This window comes from Crinia signifera, chromosome 6, assembly GCF_055691185.1.
Source record: "Crinia signifera chromosome 6, ASM5569118v1, whole genome shotgun sequence".
In the NCBI taxonomy this organism is placed as follows: domain Eukaryota; kingdom Metazoa; phylum Chordata; class Amphibia; order Anura; family Myobatrachidae; genus Crinia; species Crinia signifera.
The window spans coordinates 271,097,104-271,114,639 of NC_139222.1; the positions used below are offsets into that span (position 1 = coordinate 271,097,104).

Sequence of the window (17,536 nt, forward strand, 5' to 3'; positions counted from 1 at the left end):
TATAACTGGAGGAGGCTCATTCCATAATCCCAGAACCCTTTTAGTGGTGTCACCGTTGTACCCTGCAATGGGACTCAGGTGACTCCGGTCTTCTCTTCCGACGGACTGTTTGTATCAGTGGTAGTTATACCACAAACCAGAGCCAGCCCTAGCTAATTTCATGCCCTAGGCAAGATTTTTGTTGGTGCCCCCTAGTACCTTCACTAGTTCCGCCCTTGACCCATTTCTCCTTATTCACATTACACCATACTGTATTTTTCTTATTCACACTGCACCATGCAAAAGTGCCCTTAATACACATATGCCACAAACGATTACAACCCAATACCCCCTGTGCAAATCAAGGACTCTGACTCCCTGTAGCCAGCCCAGGCTTCAATATCTGTAGTCTGTGGAGTCCAGCAAAATTAACTTGCACTAAGGGCCATGGGAGGATGGGCTGCTGTGACTGGGCATATACAGTACAGCAGCCCTCCTCCAGGGAAGGCGGCCATTTTTGTTACTGGCCCCCGCTGCCCTCACTGTCTCTGCTCCCTATACTTGCACTCCTGCTGCTGTTGGCTCAGTTATAAGAGGTGTCTGCCCTTAGGCCTAGTTTGCCTATGCCTAGGGCCAGCTATGCCGCAAACTGATGACATACTTGCAGATACAAACCAGTGGGTGCATGCTGCTGCACTGCACACCAGCCAAAGCTTCACACTTTAGATGGAGACCGATTGATAAGAATGGGAGCTGCGAAGCTAAACCTCACACACTTTGAAGAACCGGCCACTTGGTAGCATTAGTAAAAAATATTTCTCTTTTTTGAGGAATTAATCACATTTCGGAAAGATTCCTAGATAAATGTGTTATTTATGTGTCTGGGCCTGAAATCCTTAGAAATACCTCTCATCTCGAGTTCTGAGATTTCCATTAAGTAAATCTCTTTCATGTGAATCTCGAAGGATGGTCTGGATTATTTATGATTTGGTGCCTAGTCACAAACCAAGAATATGAAGTTGCCAAAAGCTGCAGGCACTCACATCGCTTCAGAACACTGTCTGACTGACTGCAGCCAAAGTGCTCATTTCCCCAGCAGAGAAATCCCCAGCTGTCTTCTGTACCTTTACGGTTCTCTATATGTCATATCTTATTTCTTTTGCTGCAGCTGCAGTACTTTCTGTATTGGAACTATAAGTAACAGATCCTCTAGTGATTGCGGTAATAACTTATCTCACTAAAAAATAGAAGTAGCTCAACACTCGTTAAAGTTAGCTACAGTAGTTAGCTGCTCAGAGCTAAGGGCATACTTGCCTACCCTCCCAGAATGGCCAGAAGGCTCCTAAAAATTGTGTCCCTTACCCGGCCCCTCGGGAAGGTGGTGATGTCTCCCGCATTGCCCCGACAGCCCCATCAACACCCCTTGCCTGCTACACCAAATATCGGTTAGGGGGCAGGACTAAAATTCAAATTGCCGCGTTTGACTGCAAGAGGGCGGGGCTTGGTGACATCAACCTCGTCCCGCCCCTCCTGACAGTAGAATCTGGTCTCCTTTCTAGGCTTCTCCCGAAGAGGAGAACAAAAAGTAAACACGTATGATTAATACCGTGTTCTCACTGCCAGTGAAAAATACACAGCTTTTACCCGGCATTAAATGCTGGGGACTGCAGGGACGGACCCCCGTTCTCACTGCAAGGCAAATTCCCGAGTGAAGAATTTCTACCCGGTAATTTGCCTTTTAACATAGGTTTTTATGCAGTGAGAACAGGTCAACCCGTGTCTGCATAAACGGATCTCAAACACGGGTAAAAAAATTTTTTTACCCGTGTATGAGATCCGGGTATGCGACCCGTTCACACTGCAAAAGAACCTGTGTTAAAAGGCAAATTTCCGGGTCGACATGCTAGACCCTGGAATTTGCCTGCAGTGAGAACGGGGTATAAGGGGCCAATTTTTTGGCACGGGCACTTTCGAGTAGATGTGTAAGCTTACACATCCACTTGCGGGGATTTGGGTGGCGGGGAGACATGTGTTCGACGGGGCACCGCTAACCTGCTCGAAATGAGGCCACCTAACTCCCAGCTACTGGACATCACAGAAATCCCAGCGGCCACGGCGGTGACCGGTGACAAGGCTGGCAGTGACTTCAGCAGCACCTTGGCGGGCGGCGCTGGCAGTGGCTATGTAGTGGGGAAATTGGGGGAATGAGATGCTCCGCCTCCCTGACAGGCCCAGCTGTATGGGCCTTATTCTAGTTCACTCTTTCTGACAAAATCCTTCTTAGATGGACAAAACCATGTGCACTGCAGGGGGCAGATGTAAAATGTGCAGAGAGAATTAGTTTTGGGTGAGTTATTTTGGTTTCTGTGCAGGGAAAATACTGGTTGCTTTATTTTTACACTGCAATATAGATCTCACTTTAAAGTAAAACCCCACCCAAATCTAACTCTCTCTGCACAAGTAACATCTGCCCCACCTGCAGTGCACATGGTTTTGTCCATCTAAGAAGGATTTTGTCAGAAAGAGTGAACTAGAATAAGGCCCTATGTCACAGCTCAGCCCATCTACACTACATGCAAAAGTAGCCAGTATTTACCCTGCAGAGAAACAACATCAATTTATTTGCTTCCCTTGTATAGCAGAATGATGTGTTCCAGACACTGAATGACTTGCTTTTTTGCTTAAATAAATAAATCTGAAGATTTGTAGTTTTCTGCCTCAAACATAAATCTTATAACCAGTGGCGGTTAAAGAGGCGGGGCTGCAGCACAGTGCACTTCAAATAGGTAGCTGCACTCACTGCAAGTAAGTCAGTTTGGCAGAATGGCAGTTGGCGGCAGTTGCTGTGCCTCCCCTATTTGAATTTTGGACCGTGCTGCAGCCTCACCTCTGGAGCCTCCACTTCTTATCATTTATTCCAAAATTCTGGAATTTATAAAACGATACAGCATGTTATCGTCACATGCAGTAGACATGTGACATGTCTGCTGGGGATAATAGTGCTCTACAATCTACTGAAATGGGTGTGGTATAGGGGTCCGACAGTCGGGATCCCGACAGTCATTAGCCCAACGTCGGGATCCCGACTGGCCAGACTCAGATAGCATGGTGAGCACCGGTTGTAAGTGTTTTGACAGTCGGGATCCCGACGTCGGGTAAATGCCTGTCGGGACCCCGTCCGGCACCCACTGAAATATTACCAGACATGATAGATGCCCAGGTTCAAAGGCCATTTATAAATGTTGATAATTAGCACACGTGTTTGTGGTTCTTTAACCAATTTGTCAAATTACTGATACAATGTAAATCCTTTCTAATTCATACTCTGACTTCAGAGTAGCTTCAAGCAATTCAGTAGTTTGACCTGGCACGAGCTTATAAGATTACATTGTATAACATATTCACAGTTCCTGGCAAACAGTAATGTCCGCTGCCAAAATTAAAACATAAAGACAACAGTAATATGTAACTGACCTTGGAGAAAGAGCAGCGTGTTAGAGCATACTTAAATGTCTTTTAACTGTAAGCTGAACTCAGAGCCAACAATTCCGGCCTGGCAGTATACTCGAAATTAAACCAGATCAAAAACTGCCCAGACACAGGACATGGGTATTTAGTGGTGACATAATCAAGGGGACCAACACTGGGGCTTCGTAACTACCCTAACGCTCTGCCCCTACCAGCATAAGCCTAACCCTTCCTTCCTCCTCCCCCAAATCCCCCCCCCCCCAGCCAAACCCAGGGTTGCCTACACTCCCAGAATGGCCTGGAAGCTCCCGTAATTCATGTCCCCCTCCAGGCCCCCCAGAAGGAGGTGGAAAAGCCTCTCGCATTCCGCATTCCACCAGTCCCCCCCCCCCCCCATACCCTTCGCATCACCCTGGCGTTGGCTTTCAAATACGGAAATCTGTTGCTTTTCAAGCAGGGTTAAAATTAGCCACAGAAGTTTTGCTAGTAGTCTCCTCTCTGGGCTTCTTCCGGAGAGTAGACTCTAAAAGTAGGTAAGCCTAGGATAACCATAATCCTCTCCTCGACCCACAGCCTTACAGTAATCCTCCCCCCTTAGTACCTAACATCCTTTTAAGTGCATAACCCTCAATGCAGCCTAGCGAACAGTCTGTTCGCCGTGGCAGGACGCACCCCTGAAAGTGACTTGCCACAAAGCCCCAGTGTTCACTATGTTCATTGTGGTGCATACGATGATACCAAACAGCAACTTACTACTTTCCTCCATTTAAATATTCTGAAGGCAGTTAAGAAAAATGAAGGCATGTATGATGACAATTTAAAAAAATGCATTTAGTTTGAAATATCACTATAACACAATTGGTTATTTCCAACAAATCTGTTCTGGTCAGTTTAGAAAATCGTTTGAGAGTAAACAGTAATTTCTATCTTTACAGTTTCTTTGCTTTATTTTATGACATAGCAAAGGCATGCAGGTCATACTTGCCTACTTTTGAAAACGAGTTTCAGGGAGATTATAGTTGGTTGCAGAATTTTGCACAGGGGGCGTGTTATGCTCCACCCAAAGGGCGTGTCTATTTCCGTATATGGAGAGATTGTGAAAAGAGATTGTGAACGTGGCACCTAGAAGCGTGGGTGTGTGCTGCTACATCTGAGAGGAATCTTTTAAAATGACTTATATCCAAATGTAGATGAGCCCAAAGCAGTTAGTAAGAGCTCCTGTACTTGGTATAGTGCTGGGAAATGGTGCAGATGATTCAATGTAAATGTATCTATCTCTCATTCCTTTCCCCCCCCAAAAAAGTAACACTGTAGTGTGGGCTAGGTGAAATGAGGTAGATTGCTAGACTAATGAGGGAGATTGCTGCTATATCAGAGAGTCTCCTGCAGAATGCAGGAGGGGAGGTAACTATGATGTAACAGTATAATGTGGGCTAGGTGACATGAGGGAGAATGCCAGACTAATGAGGGAGAGAGGTAGATTGCTGCTATGTCAGGGAGTCTCCTGCAGAATGCAGGAGGGGAGGTAACTATGATGTAACAGTGTAATGTGGGCTAGGTGACATGAGGGAGATTGCTATACTAATGAGGGAGAGAGGGAGATTGCTGCTATGTCAGGGATTCTCCTGCAGGAGGGGAGGTAACTATGATGTGACAGTGTAATGTGGGCTAGGTGACATGAGGGAGATTGCTAGACTAATGAGGGAGAGAGGGAGATTGCTGCTATGTCAGGGAGTCTCCTGCCGAATGCAGGAGGGGAGGTAACTATGATGTAACAGTGTAATGTGGGCTAGGTGACATGAGGGAGATTGCTAGACTAATGAGGGAGAGAGGGAGACTGCTGCTATGTCAGGGAGTCTCCTGCAGAATGCAGGAGGGGAGGTAACTATGATGTACCAGTGTAATGTGGTATAGGTGACATGAGGGAGATTGATAGACTAATGACAGAGAGAGGGAGACTGCTGCTATGTCAGGGAGTCTCCTGCAGAATGCAGGAGGATAGGCAACTATGATGCAGGTATACATGGGACAATAGATTTTAATGTCACCGCTTGCGAGTAGGAATGAAGCATGGCTTCAATAAACTTTCAAAAATTCTCTGTTGCGTTAATGAAAAATAAATGCATTTCATTTTAGCAAAGAGTAAAAACAGGTCTTCAAACATCCAAAAATAACATGTATCAGCCATACTGAGTGGGTATTTCTGAACAGATGGTAGATTTTTGTTACAGCAATAAGAAATGAATATTAATGCAAAATAACATATTACCAGGACTGACCCGATGTTTTGCTGGTATAAAATTATGATTGAAAGAATAATCTGTTGTGACATAGGTATATTATGATGAATATCCCAGTGATTAGTATGTGGGTAGATGTTAGTGTAAATGTTATTCCTATTTTAGTTCTTATGAAGAAAACATGAATAATAACATAGTGATTTACCAGGGAAACAATTTGGAAAAATAAAATGTTCCAAGGGATTGCAGCACTTTTTTTTTTGTCTAACTTTATTATTTCCACTAGAACACAAATGGTTGTGAATGAAGCAGGGTATCTCAGGCGGCACTAAAAAGAAAGAATTACGGGGTGGTAGCTCAGTGGTTCCCAAACTGTGGCCCTTATTCTGATTGAGTCGGATGGCTCCGAATGCGGACGGACGGCCGATGGTTGGTGTTTGCGCATTTGCAGAGGCGTATCTGCGCATGTGCAAACGCCACGCACGTCCAAATACGGGACATAAACAATCGGTTGGAACAATCCGAGCAGGGGGTGGAGAGGGGCGTGAAGGGCTGTTTGGGCTCATTACCATAAGCGTGCGCCCCGTGTTTTATGGGTGTTCCCATGAAACCGCTGGGCGTACGTATGGTAATGCGGCCGTGACGCACGTGTTGGGGGCCGACATATGACATGCGGATGTCAGCTGCCCACCCATATCCCTGCTTTTGCACGGAGAAATGCCAGAATGGTCTGGAGCACTCGGTGCTGCCTGAGCACTCGGTCCAGCATTCGATGGTCAGCGACCATCGAATGATGGGGGAGATTCCCACATGGAGGAGGTGTTCACATGAAAAATCCAGTCGCGGTCCGTTCGGTCGGCGTCTTACGTCATTCGGACGGTGTGAGCGATCCGTACGGAAGGCGGGGCTAAGAACACTCAGTTCCTGTATGAAAATACGCATCCGACCGATTCAACTAGAATAAGGGCCTGTGTGCAGTGGCAGCTTGGGGTGCCTCAGGGGCAGGGCTTAAAGTGGTCCTGGAGAGGTGGTGGAACTCCGCTCCCCTAACACCGCCCCCTACCCCCATTAGGCAGAGCCGAGAACAGTGCTAGGGAATTGTGCCTTACCACCCATAAAGGGATAATGGTCCCACCATACATGGTAGCACAATCGTATGCACATTACACCGCATGTAGTGCCCTTGATTCATATTAAGTCACACAGTAATTCCCCTTATACACATAATGCCCACAGTTGTTCATCTTAACTTTACATTATGTACGCCGTGACAGAAGAAGAAGCCGATGGGACAGGTTTTTCTGTTGGAATTACTGTTCAGGGCTATGGTGGAGGTGGAACTCAGTTCCCCCTACCATTAGAGGTGGTGGAACTCAGTTCCACCCAGTTCCCCCTCACTTTAACCCCTGCTCAAGGGTGCCTTGGATTGGTGGTCCACTCAAACTATTTATGGCCAATGTGACAAACAAAGTGCTGGTGGCTGCCAATCATAAACTATGTAAACATACAAAAGCAAAACTTGTCCCTCGCCCCATACTGACCCTAAGGAAGACAGAAAAACACAATTCAATTTTCAAAATTTCTCACTAATACATATTTGACATTGGGATGCCCAGAAAAAGTTTGAGAATCACTGGTGTAGTCCCGCTGTCATTTCTTCTGTCCTTCTGGGACTTACTTTGTGGTGCTGCAGTCTACATCAAAAAGGACTGTCTCGGAAAGCAACACAATTCAAAAATGCTACACAGAGCATTGCCAGATTGGGTTGGAAACCAGCCCGGATCAATTCTGAAAGCAGCCCTTATGGAGGCAGGGACTGTTGAGGGGGTGGGGTCTGTTGAAGGGGATTCCTTCATAAAAAGGCTGATTATGATTTCGACAGTTACAGCCATCCTTGTGTCTTTTCCTGCAGTTGTGTCTATAAGGTGTGCCCAAATGAAAGGAGACTTGCTGTAGTGGCGCTGTATCTCACCGCAGTGGGTTAATGTGTTTGCCGATAGATGGCATGGCATTTTCTCATTTTTTAAAACAAAAGAAAGAGGGAAACCACTAAATTAGTGGAATATTGGGCGCTGGTTGGTATCAATTGCACAAACGATAAATAATTGACTTATAATAGTTTGAAATCTAGTTGGTCTGTATTTTAGCTTGCAGTTCTCCCATGTGTATCAGTGTGGATACACCCAATCTGTTTATCGCCCGACTTTTTAGGGTACAGGTTCTAGACAGATATAAATAAAGACAATTTGAAAACAAGAGATGGAGTATCTGCGCTGTTTTTATATATTAATTTGCACCATGGATGAAGTCACTTCACATACACAATTTTTATCTGTTTCTGAATATTTATTTTCATTTATTTGTATAAAAAGAATTTTATCATATAAAATACAATACAATTTTATAGGCGGCCACCTACAGATATATAAGAAAGTATTATAGCGATTGCATAAATATTGTTTGTCATGCAATCGATATATACACGTAAATATTTATATAAAAAACTTTAGTTTCACATATAAAATTAATCACATTTATATAGAGAAAAATTAATAAAAATATATTTTCTAAATAAAAATACAATAGTACACTTTGTGACTTATAGCCCCAGGATAGCGAAAGCTGGACAACCAGTCCAGGTATCTAGAATTCTGGACAGATATTATAAATTCTGAAGAAAGACTGAACTGAGCGGGTCTTACTTTTCATATAGACCCTTTTCGTCTTTGGTTATAAATACAGTCTTTTCCAATTAAAGATGAATTACACGTGAGATATTTTGTATGCACAAACTTGTAACTTTAGGTGACTTGGCGATATATGCCTTTTGGAAAAAGTAAATTGCACAGCGGTGCGTCTCTCACCTGCACGGGCTGTGCGTGGATACTTGTCCCGGCAGCGGAATGTCTCGCTGCATACACAGCGCTCAGATGTCTGCACGGGCTGTGTGTAGATGTTTGTCCCAGCAGCGGGACGTCTCGCTGCACGTACTGCGCTTTGATGTCTGCGCTAGTTGTGGAGTGTCCCTCCGGTGAGCGGGGTGATCGGGGAGGACACCGCGTAGATGTTGTTAGCTGGCGTCTCACTCACCCGTAGTTGGAATCCGACAGCTGGCGCTGCTCTCACCTGCGCCGCTGTATCACCTGTTTCTCACCGGAGTTCTCCTAGCAGTTTGGCGGACGTGATGACGTAGGGCTTGGTCTGTATTTTCTCCCAATAGACTTGTGCTGGTAGTAGTAGATGTGGGAGATATATCAGAATCCAAGCAGATAGTAATTCTTCTGGATTGAAGGCTGTAGGCTGGGTGAACCTCTAACGCGTTTCGCCCTATCAGAGGGCTTTTTCAAAGAGTGATATTAGTTTGCTCAGTGTGGCTTTTTATACCCAGCTACAAATTGATTTTACAATTTCATTGGACAAGAGAATGACACAGGTGTGTCTGATCATTTTAACCTCTTATGTGCTTTTTCGCAGTCCACAGGGCTTTCTAAGTCACATTAAAATAAATATAAATATAAATAATACAACAGACATATTTCTACATATAATTTATTATAAAAAGCAAATATTAATATAAATAATATTAATAACAATAATAGCTCTCAATTTTTGTTTCTTTTTCCTTTCTAAAAAATCGTCAATTAAATTGTCCCATGTTGGACTCGAACTTAGCACTTCGTGATCTCTAAACTGACTCCCTACCTGTTGTGCCACTAGAGTAGGAACATTTTTTCTTTATTTATTTTCCATAGTCCTAGATGTCTCATTTATTTTTCATATTAGCGGTATTTTCTCTCCTAGCTTCGTCATCTTCTAATATTTATTCACTTGTAGGTAATTATCAATTCATATACCTATCTTTTTTATATATATCATCAAATTACTAATCATTATATCAACATCAAATCGTATTCTCAAAACCATCTTTATTCCATCAAAATACCAATCATTACACATTTGCGCTAGATGGCATTTGGCTGTAATTCATTTTGCACATACTTTATCAAAGTATATCCTAACTTTATTCCACCCGGCCAGAGATTTAAACAGGCTGTTTCTGGTCCGTACTTCACCCCGCTAAAGTGCCACTCTACAGCGAGAGTGAAGACGGATTCTGGAGTCACAGTGCTCCCCCATCTTACAGTCTGCAGCTCCTAACTGGTGGACATAAAGGTGTATATTAATTGTCTCATTTTTGTTTTCCAATCAACTTATCTTAGTCTTTAAAAGTATTCTAGATGAAAGATTCTAGATCTATATTGGCATTTAACCCCAAAGGAGTTAATGTTTGTAGTTGAAATATCCAAAATGCTTCTTTATTTGCCAGCTCTCTAAATCTGTCCCCTCCTCTTTCTGTGATTTTAACATGGTGTACACCATATATTTGTAAACCCTCTATATTCCCTTGATGGGCTTCAGTCATATGCCTAGAAACACTGTGGTGGGGAAAATTTTTCAAAATATTGAGTCGATGTTCTCTGAATCTGTCCTTCAGTTTTCTTGTGGTGCGGCCCACATATTGTAAGCCGCACATACAACTCAGACATCAAAGCGCAGTACGTGCAGCGAGAAGTCCCGCTGCTGGGACAAACATCTACACACAGCCCGTGCAGACATCTGAGCGCGGTGTATGCAGCTAGACATTCCGCTGCCGGGACAAGTATCCACGCACAGCCCGTGCAGGTGAGAGACGCACCGCTGTGCAATTTACTTTTTCCAAAAGGCATATATCGCCAAGTCACCTAAAGTTACAAGTTTGTGCATACAAAATATCTCACGTGTAATTCATCTTTAATTGGAAAAGACTGTATTTATAACCAAAGACGAAAAGGGTCTATATGAAAAGTAAGACCCGCTCAGTTCAGTCTTTCTTCAGAATTTATAATATCTGTCCAGAATTCTAGATACCTGGACTGGTTGTACAGCTTTCGCTATCCTGGGGCTATAAGTCACAAAGTGTACTATTGTATTTTTATTTAGAAAATATATTTTTATTAATTTTTCTCTATATAAATGTGATTAATTTTATATGTGAAACTAAAGTTTTTTATATAAATATTTACGTGTATATATCGATTGCATGACAAACAATATTTATGCAATCGCTATAATACTTTCTTATATATCTGTAGGTGGCCGCCTATAAAATTGTATTGTATTTTATATGATAAAATTCTTTTTATACAAATAAATGAAAATAAATATTCAGAAACAGATAAAAATTGTGTATGTGAAGTGACTTCATCCATGGTGCAAATTAATATATAAAAACAGCGCAGATACTCCATCTCTTGTTTTCAAATTTTCTCATTTTTTCCCATGTAAACTTTTTCACGTGTCAACTATTTTCATGTCGACCGTGATCTGTATACCAGTATTTCACTTCCAACAATAGCAGTTCTTACTGTCGACAAAATGAGTGCATATCATTTATGTGTATTTTGGTACTGTTTACCTAGAACGGCGCCCACGATTTTGATCTTAGGCATCGCAAGGTAAAAAATCGCGTCGGTCGCATCGCATGCGGCCAAAAAATTGCATGCGATGCAACCGACGCGATTGCCGCGATTTTACATAGGGAACAATGTTAAATGGCCCAATTGACCCGATTTTACATAGGGAACAATGTTAAATGGCCCACATACCCCAAATAGCCACCCTGAAGTGTGAAATGCCCCCCCCCCCAATTGTTAACGCCACCCCACGATCAACGTCAACCCGAAGCGGTTGCATCCTCCGACCTTTTCATACCCCCACTATCTACGTCGGCGTGGAGTTGAGAATAGAAAGTGTGGCGAGCGCAGCGAGCCACCGAGCCCGAAGCGGTCCACCGAGCCCGAAGCGTGTCGAGCGGACGCGGATACCTTCACAGGTATCCGCGTCCCCTCGCGGGCTTCACAGGTATCCGCGTACGCTCGCCACGCTGCGCGCTCGCCACACTTTTTCTATTCTCAACTCCACGCCGACGTGGATAGTGGGGGTATGAAAAGGTCGGAGGACGCGTACCGCCGCCCCTCGCGGGCTCGCTGCGCTCGCCACGCTTCGGGTTGACGTTGATCGTGGGGTGACGTTAACAATTGGGGGGGCCATTTCACACTTCATGGTGGCTATTTGGGGTCTGTGGGCCATTTAACATTGTTCCCTATGTAAAATCGGGTCAATTGGGCCATTTAACATTGTTCCCTATGTAAAATCGCAGTAATCGCGTCGGTTGCATCGCATGCGATTTTTTTGGCCGCATGCGATGCGACCGACGCGATTTACATTTTAACATGCATTTCTATGTAAGATCACGGGCATCGCATCGGTCGCATTGCATGCCATTATAATGGCATGCGATGTACATGCGATGCCCACGATGGGCGCCGTTCTAGGTAAACAGTACCTGTATTTTTACTGTCATGTTACAGGGCAATTGCTGCTGTTGTGTAAGTCTTATAGAGGGTACACACGGTGAGATATGCACTATTTTGCTATTCGATTTTGCTTATAGAAGCAAAATCGAATAGAAAATCTAATGGTTTTTCTACATTCGATTTAGATTTTATCCAAATGCGCGCTCCCGTGTAGTGTAAATCGAATAGAAAAATAGTCTTGGCAGGAAAGACTATATGGTACATATCAGTGTATTCTAGTCAAATCGAATGCATTTTGCGTACCATTCGATTTGATGGGGATCGAATCACAAGCAAACTCGCACCATGGCCCTTATTCTGATTGAGTCGGACGGCTGCGCGTTCGGTCGGACGGCCGATGTATTGTGTTTGCGCATGTGCAGAGACGTTTCTGCTCATGTGCGAACGCTGCGCACATCCGAATACGGCGTGAATTCCGTGCAGAAAACGATCGGTCGGAACAATCCGAGCAGGGGGTGGAGAGGGGCGTGAAAGGCTGTTTGGGCTCATTACCATATGCGTACGCCCCGCATTTCATGGGGGTTCCCATGAAAACGCTGGGCGTACGTATGGTAATCCGGCCGTGACGCACGTGTGGGGGGCGGACAGCTGACATAGCCGGATGTCAGATGCTCGCCAATATCCCTGCTTTCGCACGGAGAAATGTCCGAGTGGTCTGGAGCATCGGAGGGATGGGGGAGGTTCCCACAGTTGGAGGAGGTGTTCACATGAAACATCCACTCGCGGTCCATTAGCTCGGCGTCTCACCGCATTCGGACGGTGTGAGCGATCCGTACGGTAGGCAGGGCTAAGAACACTGGGTGGCCGTCCGAAAATACGCATCCGTCCGAGTCAACTAGAATAAGGGCCCATGTGTACTCACTATTACTGGCAGCATATTTCTCGGTAACTAACTGGACCCCTGACCAGGCACGAAGTAGGTTGAGTGACTATAGAAACCAGAAGTCCTGCACATACATGTGGACTCTAGCACCACTCTGGAAGCTGTAGGAGATGTGTGGACTGTTGGTGGTTTGGCAGAGTCAGTGTGCATACCAGCCCAATAATAAATGACCCAAGAGCCAGCCCAGCTGGGTAAACCAGGCACTGTGCTTTAATGAATAGTTCTGTTTTAGAGCCATACTCACTGTTATGCTGGTAGATGAGCATGAAGTAGAGTGGATTCAGACAGATCACCAAAGGGTGACTGTCTTCTAGATGCTGATATTGGGTCCGATTCAGATAGCACGCATGCACAAAACTCAAATGGCGGTCGCATCCTGGAAGGATGTGCTTGCAGTTTGAGTGACAGTGGGGGGGGCAGGGATGTGGCATTGGGAGGGAACGAACAGGCACATGAGGCTGCTTTGAGCCAAAACATGGCAACCCTGTGCCTACCTTGGCATTCAGGCTTTGGATGCAGGGTCTACCCTAAAGATGCAACTGCATTGCATTTCTGTGAAACAGTAGCAGTTCTGCAGTGCAAATGTAGTTACTTTGCAATCGTATCGCTGGGAGGGACTTGACATACTGGATAGTCTTGCCCTGTAAGACTGCAGGGAGGGACTTGACATACTGGGTGGTCTTGCACTGTAAGACCACGTGGAGGGACTTGGCATGTTGAGCGGTCCTGCCCTGTAAGACCGCAGGGAGGGACTTGACATGCTGGGCGGTCTTGCCCTGTAAGACTGCGGGGGGGGGGGTACTTGACATGCTGGGCGGTCTTGCCCTGTAAGACTGTGGGGGGGTGGGGGGGGGTGGCTTGACATGCTGGGTGGTCTTGCCCTGTAAGACTGCGGGGGAGGGGGGGGGACTTGACATGCTGGGCGGTCTTGCCCCGTAAGACCGTGGGGGGACTTGACATGCTGGGCGGTCTTGCCCTCTGCTGGGAAGCCCCCAGCATGCAGTAGACATCATAGTTCAGATCAGACCATTCCGGTCACCTTGGCTAAATATCTTTATACAGTAGTATGTTATTCCGTTGGGGACTGAATTTTAATGACGATTTAAATATGATCTAATATAACCCATTATGAATGATGTGCCTCGGACTGAGTTAGATGAGGCAAACTGACTCTGGCTGTTGCATACCATAGCTGGCTGCATGCCTGTACAGAAAGGCTATGTGCCGCGGACCTGACTAATGTCACCAGCCATTTATTATTATTATTATTATTATAATTTTATTTATAAGGCACCACAAGTGTTTCGCAGCGCCGTACAAAGGAACAATACAGGGAGACAAAACTTGACATAACATTGAATAAATAACAACTTAAATGTAAGTAGTGAGGACCCGATCAACATACAACTAGAGGCTTGAGGCCAATGATGGAGATGAGTATGAAGATGGTCAATGAGTGTTGGAGTAAAGGAGAGCTGTGAGTGAAATGTGAAGAGAAGTGGGCTTTGACAACAGGAGGGAAGAGGGCCCTACGCGGAGGAGCTTACAATCTAGTAGGAAGGGGAGACAGACAGATTACAAGAGGTGCAAGCGAGGGGGTGGTGGTTAGATAGCAGGATGTTAGATAGCATTTATAAAAACTTTCCCAGGTTTTGTACATACAAGAGAGATGAATGTTCACATAAAGATAATAGATCATACTTAATGCGTAGTCCTCGCTGACATTCATTCTGCATAATGTCTCTTTCCTTGAGATCTAACCAACGTTTTGGGGGGAGGGGTGGAATTTCACATCCTAAATCATTATTTCTGCTAGATCTTTTCTCTTATAACTGTCCATCAGAGTGGGTTATCCCTCCCTACACAACTCACTGATGGACTCCTAAGGGTGCATTTATCAAAGGTTCAAAGCCTTAAATCAATGTGTAAATGGGACATTTCCACAAGATTTGCAACGTCTGCTTACGTATCGAAGCACACCTATAGGTGAAGGCTATTGCTGGCTATCCAAAACACATGGGGCAACTGATAAACCTGCTTGTGCTTAACACCTAACTGGCTACCCAAGCAGTAAGACTACTTACCACTGCTGACTATCGTCATTAGGAAACCGGCATCACTCAGCTGCATCAATTACCTATTTTAAAAAAAAAAATAATCTCCAGCAAGAAGATTTTCAATCGCCAGAAAATCTTATGTTTAGTAGGGTCTTAAACAGACAACCCCCCCCACCACCACCACCGTTAAGAGTGAATAAATTAGCCAATACATGAATATATGAATACTGTATGTGACATATTGAATAATTACTGTATGCGTATATAATGTGTCCATTAATTTGTTTCCTCAAAGTAGGCTAATAAGAAACCAAGGTTATGACAGTAGGGAACCAGGGATAGGAACGACATCAATGTATTTGCACATTTCACTTGACGTGAATAATACAGGTCATGGTTCATGTAGTATCCCTATAGAGACCAAAGAGAAGTGATTTACTAACATTGGGGCAGATGTATTAAGCCTGGTAAAGATGGAAGGTGATAACTAGAGACAGGATTATATGCACCATAAAAAGCTTGAAATATGCATGCATATATGCATGAAAAATACTTAAAATATGCATGAAAAGTGTTAAAATATGCTACATTAAATAATAAAAAAAGTAATTTTTAACTTATTTATTTAAAAATCAGCATACAATTAGTTGCAAATAAACCTCAAAAATAGGACCACAGCATCTGCAGATGTCTAGTGCTGTACACAGGATTTTTTTTCTTCCTGGCTGCTACAGCAGACTGCAGCGTCCTAGGCTCTTCTTGCATCAACTACACGGACCCTCATCTCCAGCGCCGATGGATCAAATGTCAGCATAGCGTGTGAGGGCGCGCAGTGGAAGGCTTCCTCCCTGCACCGCACACTCACTGTGACACAGCATTTCCTCCACGCCGCGTGATGTCACAACCCTTCTACTCGCCTCCTCTGCTGCAGAAGTCTGTCTCTTGGTGTAAAGTCCCAGGCCAGGGGCAGGCAAAGGTTCAGGAGCTTTGTAATGGCACCCGCCCGACTGACTTTTATCAATATGGATTGGCAGCCTAGAGCAGTGTCAGACATAGCGTACATCCAGGTTCCCCACACTGCGCACATATTGCCCCAGCCTGCACACTCTACCACTACCTGGCCAGCAGCAGCAGGGCAAAGCAGTGCTGTGACTCACAGGTGGAAAGGGGGCAGGGCCTAAAATATGCACCATCACTAGATTTTAGGTAAAATATGCAATAACCAGTGAGAATGGTAAAAATATGCAAATGCATATAATCCTGTCTCTAGTGATAACGCACCAGCCAATCAGTTGTGTTTGAAAAATGACATTTAGAAGCCGGTCAGCTGGTGCGTTATCACCTTTCCCTTTATCACTGCTTTATCACTATATCACTTTGCCAGGCTTTATACATCTGCCCCAATCAGGGCCGCTGACACAGGGGGTGCTGTGGGTACAGCTGTACAGCTCATTTTGCTGCCTGCTTCTTCAATGCAGGACACTGGCCGCCAATTAAAATGCTGCACCGGCTATCAGAGCTTGTGTACCGTTAGCCAATCAGAGTGGCTGCCAGTGTACGAGCTCTGATTGGCTCACCAGCCAGTGCTGCATTTTAATTGGCCGCCGGCATCCTGCCCTGGCCACAAGGATAGTAAATCACTTCTCTTTTGTCTCTATAGTAATACTACATGATTAATGACCATCCTACTGTATTATTCACGTCAAATGTAATGTGCAAATACATGTAGTTTAATGTCGGAATTCCATTGTTGGCATTCTGCACGTGAGTCGGGATTCTGCCATCGGCATATACTCAGTGCCCATATAAATGCCCTTACCTATGGTAAATGTGCCTGAATGACCCTTATTGCATGGAGCGGCTTTGTGTGTTTGTTTTATTACATAAGAGCAACAGCAGGAATTTCGGCAGAGTTCCCAGTGACACCGATATCCCCGTACAGTCTCAGTAGTGGCTGCGTATCCGGAACCCAGGGCCCAGCCATTGTTTAGAATGTCTTAATCAGATTTGATTACACTTGGTTGGTTGCCACTTTACATCAGCTTCAGACCACAGCAGCTAATCAAATGTGAAGCTAAATTTTGCCCTTCCTAAGGAAACACAAGAAAAAGCCCGCTCCGGCCTTCGGGGGATTTGCACTGTCACTTTGATTTGCTTTGTAGCTGCAGACAAGGCCACCCTAGAACAATTTTACGATTCAGGCCAGGCAAGCCCCTTGTTGATGAGGTTAGTCGTACACAATGTCATGATTCAGTTCCAGCACTTCTAGCGAGGGTAACATGATGTAGGGGCGCGAGCATGCCCACCTTGTCACACAGTATTCGGTTAATCGCCTTAAATCCAAGCGCACGATAACCTCAGCTCACATTGTGCGGAGGCTGCCGTCTGCACATACAGAGGCTGATTCAGTGCTGGGGACAAAGCAATAACAGTAGCCCCTGGGCAAGCCGGGCTGCAATGCAAGGGGTGTAAATCGTACATACACTTTATGCA

The 17,536-nt window shown here is 44.8% G+C and overlaps 1 protein-coding gene across 2 annotated transcripts in view; it reads right to left on the reverse strand.

The window, feature by feature from the left end:
- Positions 1–17,536, reverse strand: part of ZMAT4 (zinc finger matrin-type 4) — a 307,125-nt gene that overhangs the window by 145,270 nt on the left and 144,319 nt on the right. The window lies entirely within an intron of this gene.